This window comes from Porites lutea, chromosome 5, assembly GCF_958299795.1.
Source record: "Porites lutea chromosome 5, jaPorLute2.1, whole genome shotgun sequence".
Lineage (NCBI taxonomy): Eukaryota > Metazoa > Cnidaria > Anthozoa > Scleractinia > Poritidae > Porites > Porites lutea.
In genome coordinates, this window is record NC_133205.1 from 19,009,867 (window position 1) to 19,018,084 (window position 8,218).

The following is an 8,218-nucleotide window of genomic DNA, read 5'->3' on the forward strand; positions in this document are numbered from 1 at the left end:
AATAATATTAACACTACTTATGTAACATTCGGGACCTTAAGCAACAAGACCATTGATTCCAGACGTCAAAAATGGCAACCCGAAGTTAATATTTTCTTTCTTCTAGTGCTCTGTCTCAGCAAATTTGTATGGCGTAAGTTCAAACAAAGGCATTTAGATTTGTTGTGCAAGACAGAACAGTTCCAGCAAGCAAGTCATAAAACTTCCGGTTGCTATTCATGATGCCCGGGATGTCAGCATTCTTGTTGCTTAAACTTGCTGCCATTGAAGGCAGTGCACTCAAGGTCACTGTGCTCAATGTCTCATAGATGAAAAAACTCAACTGTTCTAAGATCTGTATCTAAGAGGAGACAGAGTCAGATGCAGTTGACCTTTTGTGTTTAGCTGACAGGAAACGTGTACTTTGTTATTCTCAATATTGAGGAGTGGGAACAAGCTTCAGTTTTCTCTGCTACATTTTTACAATAGCTGCCCTTGCTCTCTCCACCACATGCCATTGTGTGGTATAATTTTCAGCCCTGTTATTAAAAAACCACTGTATATTATTTTGCACATCAAGGACAAACCAATATTTAACAACTATTCCTCACGCCCCAGTGGGCTCTGTCAGTCAATACTCATGAGGCTGAAGGCCGAATGGACTATAACTCAGCTAGAGGCCATAAGGGCGAGAGGAATAATAATATTGTTTTAGTAAAATTCAACTAGTTGGTCAAAAACATGGAGACAAAACAACTTGAGCTAGCAAAACACGATTCAGCTGCCATTGTTTTGGTTTTTAAAGCCGGAGCTTATTGCTACAGGTGGGCTATAACATATAGCCTAGTAGTAGTTCAACCAATCCGAACGCAGCATTGATGATAGACCACTAGTTGGATTTTACTAATAATAGTTATACCATGTGTTTTATTTATTTGTGCATCTCAATGCAGACAACGTTAACAGAACAGCAACAAGCCTCTCCAAAAAATACCTAGCACTTAATGTTATCTGCAAGCACTGAAACAGGCATCATACATTATTAACTGAGGCCATTTTCTCCTTCAAAAAATATGAACAAGCTGCAACTTGTAAACCATGTCCCCAAAATTATTAGCAGGCTACATTTAGCCCATTACAAGAAATGACACATTATTAATTTCACTTCAGTGCCAGTGTATAGCCAGCCATGGGGAATGAATTTGGTAAGCTATAAAATGAAGACGTTTTGGTTTGTGACATCAGCATACATAGGCCTGTACATGGTCCATATACACAACCACTGGGGAGGGGGAGAAGTAATAGAGTTTCAATTAAAGCAGCCTGTCATGGAGAGGAAAATAACCTTTTTGGGGGCCCACATTTCTACTGTAGGATTCATGTTTTAGGAAAAGTGAAATTTATAATATCTTCATTTTCATCAATCAACACTTTTAACAGATTGAATGTAAATTTCTAAAGACAAAAATTGGTCGATATGGGCTCAGTTCCTCCAACGATGGTCAAGTTTAACCCATTATTTAGCCAAATTTTGAGCAAAGTGTTCTTGTCTAGGAACATGCATCTTGACCAAATGATTAAAAATATTGTTGTGCTTACTTTGACATCCAGTTATGATCTAGAATCTAATAATGCAGTCGAACCTCCACTAACGACCACCTCTCTACAATGACCACTTTTTTTGTCTCGGTGGACAAAAAATCCATTCATTGACTCTTTTTTAAACCTCTCTACAACAGCCACTTGCCGTTGTGTTTAGTTTCAACTGTACACCATTGTATTTACCTTCCTATATGTTAATCTGCTTTGCAGGAACCGGGCCGAGGTGATGAAGCAAAAGTCTCCTTATATGTTGATGATGTTCTTGAAAGAAGGACACTCCTAATAATATTTCTATCTATAATATTAATTCTAACATCATTGCCAAAGTTAACAGGATTGTCACAAAGTTTCAAATATATGACTCAGTTTCTAATTAAAGTAAGTGCAGTGTCATGTTAATTAGATGACTAGTGTAATAATTAAGTAGGTGGTGATTTTCACCCACAGATGGCTACTTGTAACAACCCTGATTAGTGCATCATACATGAATGTAGTAGCCCCGGTTTCTGTTCAAATCTGCTAACCTTTCTATAATCTATATGGTTCTTTACACTTTCTGTCTGAAATCCACCTGCTCTCATGATCAGTCGCGGACGATGATGTTGTTTCATTAATTAGAACCCTCTTTGGTCTGTTTCTTCCAGATATTTCCAGATAGCAAGACAGTATCGATTTCGGTGTTCTGACAGTCTGTTATGCAGGGGTCTAGCCGTTGTGATGTTATCTTGTTTACAGTATCTCCTCTTCATGTCACATTATACCTCCGTCTTATTAACCTTTTTCTGATTCTTGTGGTGGCCAACCAGGAACTGTTGAGTGTTTCATTTTCTTTGCCTGCTGGGTTATATCAGCAAAATAAAAGACCAAAGACTTATCTCCAGTGGCAATTAACTTCTTCATATGATGCACCTTGTATTCCTTCTCATCTTTCTTTGTAACGAGGAGCTCAGCTCTGACAAAAGTTTAACAGTGTGTAGAGGACAGAACTCTTGACGACAACAGTGGTCATTGGATTGGAATTCCAAGTACTTAACAAATAGTAAGCGTCGTTTTCTTTAAAAAAATAATTCTCTTATTCTTTTTCTCCTCCATCATGTTGATGCAAGTTTCGAAAAATACCCAGCAACCTTTTTCTATTGTCTTATAGATGAAATGTACGTGCCTTATTTAAAGCTGTGACGTGAGGCGTTCACCAAAACCAATCTTATACTTGCATGTACTCTTTTTACTCGATCATATATCTGTATCTGTTGTCTGATGCCCAGCATAAAGCTACAGGAAGACAGTTTCGAGGTACTCAAGATATGTGTTAGCAAATGTTGGTGTGAGCGGAATCAGAACACTGTCCACAAATATCTCGTCAAAACAGACCATAAAGGGATGCTATGAATTTAAATTGGAAAATTGAAGAAATTATCCAGGTCAATCAGAGGAAAGTACGTTTGAACAGAAATGGAGGCTATACCATCCCTTTGGTTTTCAATTGTACTTTGCGATGTGAGTACATTGTACTGTTCTTAAGTGCAATTATTAATGACAATTGTGCAGGGTTGTAAAAGTTGAATTAAGACTTAAAATAGAATAATTGTTAAATAAGAGGTGTTTAAAATAAAACACGTACTATAGCATATGATTGTACTACTCTACAAATTTAACTTTGTAAACATTCCCCAAAGTCTTTTTCATTCCGGTGAAAACTTGATTCCACTGAGGTGTCCGCTGTGTTTCAGTGTGCACTGTGTATTCAGTAAATGCTCAATAGAATTTAGTCCTTTGCTTTTGATGATTCCCTGAGATAAACAAAAAGGAAAGATAATATGAAGAAAGTATACCCTCTATTCCCGTGTGAAATACCTCCATGGAATTCCATGGAAATCCATGGAAATCTATGGAAATCCATGGAATTCCATGGAAATCCACGGAAATCCATGGAATTCCATGGAACTTCTATGGAGTATCCATGGACTATCCATGGAGTTCCATGGAATGCCATGGAGTTCCACGGAGTTCCATGAAGTATTGATGGAGTTCCATGGAATGCCATGAAATTCTATGGAGTTTCCTTGGAGGTCCATGGAATTCCAGGGAATATTGTAGAGTTCCATGGAATGCCATGGGGTTCCCTGAAGTACTGATACAGTTTCATGGAATGCCATATAGCGTGTCCATGGAGTTCAATTGAATACCTTGCAGTTTGTATGAGAAAATCCATAGAAATTCAGTAATCAAGCAACTCATCAACTCGTTAACCACATGTTCAAGTCTGCACTTTTTATTGGATAGAAAAATAGGAAACATTTGGACGTTTTCTAAAAGCAAAATAGTCGATTTAGTTTAAATTACACAGACAATGCAAAAGTATTGTTCACCGACAGGCGACGCTGAAAGTTCCAGTGTAAGAAATTTTATTGCTAACTATAAAGAGGAATGTTTTGAGTGCTTAATAAAAAAATGATCCTGTTTAAAAAAATAAATATGAAAATTGTTTTTTAGTAGGGCTGTCTGCCATTTATCTTTTAAAAGCAGTGTTGCATTTAAAATATGAGAAGATCACTGTTATTAACAACATGCAGTTGCTTCATTTCATTGACACAGTGCTGCTATTCGTACAGGACCCGTACACCGACGTGTATTTGCTATGACTTACGGGATCAAGTGTCTACTTAAAATTTATATGAAATTATCAAGTCTCTTGAAATTTCTGATCAACAAATTTTCATGAAAGTGTAAGTCTCTTCAACCACTGTTCCATTTTTAAGGAAAAAATTTCCGTGGCAAATTTTGAAAAGAAGAAAAATTCGATGTGGCAAGATTGAGAACCGATCCAGTGGCGTAGAATCCACAGTTCGTAACCTAACCACTCTACCACGGAGTAGTAACTCTCTGCTAGGTGGAATTTGATTTTACTCATATAAAAACAACCGTAACCCTAATTGGAAGCTAACCGTTTCGAGTAGGTGCTTTATTAGCCCTAATCAGTTTAGTCGGAATCCGGTATGAATAGCAAATACAAGACGATGTACGGGTCCCGTACTTAAATAGCTAGTAGAAAATGATCCCACTACGTACGCACATAACTTCTTCTCGGTATCGTAGTGTTTTTTGTTAAGAGCTAAGATTTTCCCTATCACTCGAGTCCAACCTGATTGATGAGATTGCTTTGCATGGAGTATTTCGACGAACCTACACAAGCAATATTAGAGTTTTTTTGCCGCATCCGTGGATATGATAGTCTGCAACACAGCCGTTTTTGGTGGGGAGGAGCGTTGCGTGACGACACTAAGAACGGCTGTGTATCAGACTATGAATAGGCCTGCTGCCTTTTTTCAAAGGTTCCCTCACCTGGGAGAACAATACAATATTTTCCTCTCACTGCTTTACTCTTCGACAGTGCCGAAATGGTACAATTAACTCTGAAAGGGACCACAATTGAAAGCCTTTAAAGACAGAAATCTCTACGATCGTGCCGTGATTTGACGCCATGTTTGGTGCTTGAACTGGCGTCCAGGACTCCCCGCTTAGTGACTCACGCGATCACGTGGGGCTTTTGAACCAATAGAAATGCGTAGAAGATCAGTTTTCTTGGTTCGAATCTTTAGGCGGACTTCTGTGCAGTACGACAGTGTTATGTAAACGGATTGTCTTTGCAATGAATGCATCCGAAAAAGATGTTATTTTCAGCGCAAAATATCACTTGTTAGGTTGCTTACATTTGGCTTGTTTCAAATCAACTTCGATTAAACAATGACTCAGCTGGATCGCACATTAAAGGAGGAAGGTAAGCTTAATATGTACACAACTCGTGTTTGGTTGCTCAACTGAATTCGTCTGCTCGATTGTCTCTGCTAGGTTTAGAAGGGCGACTTTTCGGGTGCTGTTTATCGGTTTTAATAGCGGGGCTCCCTCGCGCGCGAAGCGCGCGTGGGACAGAGCCCCATACTCATGGAATATGGTCAACCTCTTTTCTTTTGGTTGTCACGGACTGACCGAGCGTACGTACGTTCGTACGTACGCGTCTCCAGATTGTACGCGTAGGGTAGGGGAGAGTAGGGACTTTACGAACCAGAACGCGACGCAGTTTGAAAACACCGAAACCGAGAAAGGCCCGGGGCGAGAACGCCGTCACGAGCGCGGGAAAAACAAAGTTACGGATGCGAACGCGACGACAGAGGCAGAGCTGTGTAAAAAAATCTTTTAAACTCCGCTAAACACATTTTCGTTTTATAGCTGGTATTATACATCATAAATGGCAACATTCAGAGAGGCAAGGGAAGCTTTATTGTTTGCCTATCAAGATGGAAGCATTGATGATACAGAGTTTGCCCTGTTGTACGATTTAAATTCTTCTGAAAATCTCGAATTTCCTTATTGGAAGTATGGTCGCTTCGATCTTGATTCTATGACAGATGATGAGTGTAAGGCTGAGTTTTGGTTTTTTCTAGAACGATATTTATTTACTAGGAGAAGTTCGTGATATTCCAGACATAATGAAATGCCCCAATGGCGTTCTCATTACTCATTTTCAAAAGGTTATACAGCCATAGATTTGCACTGTGGTCATTATAACACAACGAGGAAGGAGGAAAAGTTATAGAAAAATATATCGAGTCTAATGCAATATAAAACATAACAACTGAAATGCCTGCAACCTACTGAACACCCGCCCCTACCCCTTATCCTGCTTTTTAGTTATTAACGACCACAGCCTTGGGACTGAAATACAACTCACAATTTTTTCAATACAACTAGATTGTGTCTTAATCACTAAACTGATTTTAGTGGATTTTAGTGAACAGTACTGTTAACCCTACAAGAGAGATTTTCAAATTACAAATGTGAGCTTAATATTTGGCCTCAACATACTCCCTCCCCTAGATTCCCCAGCCCTTTTTATCTTAGGGAGTTTTTTGAAACCTTTTTTCGAACCATAAAGTATCACTAGTTTCTTTTATAGCAGACAGTAAATACAGAATTTTATTGCAGTTTACGAAACAGAATGCAAATGTTCAAAAAAATTATTCAACTATTCTAGACAAAAAATGTTTTCTAATATGCCACCATCCAATGAGATAACTGCGATAATAGAACATAACAAAAGGCGGGATCCTCGGCACAAGAAAAATGCGGTGCCACCGTTGAAATACAAACATTGATCGCTGACAGAAAACGTTGGTCGTGACTCTTGTCAAAACAAAGACAATAGTTAATACAATATACAAACTGGTTTTCAAAATCAAGCGACAGCTATGCCAGCAATACTGGTGAATTTTAAGTGAATGAGGTAGCTATTTGTTCACAAGTTTGTCCAACAAACTCATCAGTGATTTAGTTTGGTCTTGTTGCTGTCTCAACATCAGTTGTTGTGACGCCAAGAGTTGCTGTTGCTGCTGTTGTTGTTGTTCTTGCATTAGCCGCATCATTTCACTTTGATTCGGACCTTCTATCCACAGCAAAGACAGGCTTGGGACAGGTTTTCAAAGTGTTGGCTACTCTATCCCAAATTTCTCTTCTTTGCGACGAACCCTTTCCTGTTTGAACGGATTCTCGGAAACAACCTCTCTGCATAACAGGACATCGTGCTCGCTTGTCCAGTACATCACATTACTGCATGAAAAAAAAAAAAGAACAGTCTGTTTTAGTTTGTTTTCAATGAAGAACATAAATATAAAATTTAAACTAACTTTAATCTTACATGTAAGCAGGACAGGAAATTGAATCTTCTAATAAACTAAATTGGACTTACTTGCCAGTTTTCGACTTTGGTATCGAACTCGGCGGGTCTGCGTGTTGTCCATTCATCATAGCGGTAACCAATTGACCTGCAGTAAAAGGCAAATTAAAATGTTTGTTTGGTATTTTTTTACGATAAATAACATTTTTATGGACTTAGAAAAACAGTTTTGCCTTCAAGGTAGCAAAAGAAAATTTAATTCTAGGTCAAATTCAGTAGAAACTACTCACGTTTTCTGGAAACGCTGCAAGTGCCAACCTCGTGTTCTGAACGTGAAGAAGACGCGTTGCAGTTTAGCGTCAAGCATGCGCAGTGAAGCACTTTATGAGCAAATTACTTCCGGTGACGTTTCAGGCTGCGTCGCGTTCTGGTTCGTAAAGTCCCCACTATCAAAAGGAAGGGAGGGGTGTCTCAGGCGTGTCTTAGCAAATCCACATCTTTTACATTGGCCATTCACGATATGGTCAATTGACAGCTGTCAAAACAGGATAGCCACTGACCAGTATCACATTGCCATATCGGGGGCTCATGTGTCAACTCATCAAGGTGACGTGAGTTATTTGGAAGCTGTCCGCTGACCAGTTGTTTTACTAGATCGCGATCAATGTTCAATCTCATACTTTCTAGCTAGTTTGAGAGCACAGGAAAACTGATAATGCACACATCCATTAGACACCAATGTTTTGATCAATTGAAAGCTGTCAAAACAGGGAATCCGCTGACCAGTATCACTTGACCGTATCGCGGGCTCAGGTGTTAACCCATCGAGGTCAAGGATTTTTTTGAAGTTATCCGCTGACAAGTTACTAGTTTTCAAATGATCGCAGGCTCAAGTTTGATTTTTTTTTATTCATATGAAATATGTTTTGTTTTTGGGCCGCACAATTAAAATTTTGATTTAAAACT

The 8,218-nt window shown here is 38.8% G+C and overlaps 1 long non-coding RNA gene across 1 annotated transcript; it reads right to left on the minus strand.

Moving 5' to 3' along the window:
• Positions 1-7,136: 7,136 nt before the first annotated feature.
• LOC140937493 (uncharacterized) lies at positions 7,137-7,692 on the minus strand. The gene is made up of 3 exons (XR_012165479.1): positions 7,543-7,692; positions 7,325-7,400; positions 7,137-7,185 (listed from the first exon to the last, which is right to left on the minus strand). It is a non-coding gene; the product is annotated as an uncharacterized lncRNA (long non-coding RNA).
• Positions 7,693-8,218: the final 526 nt, after the last annotated feature.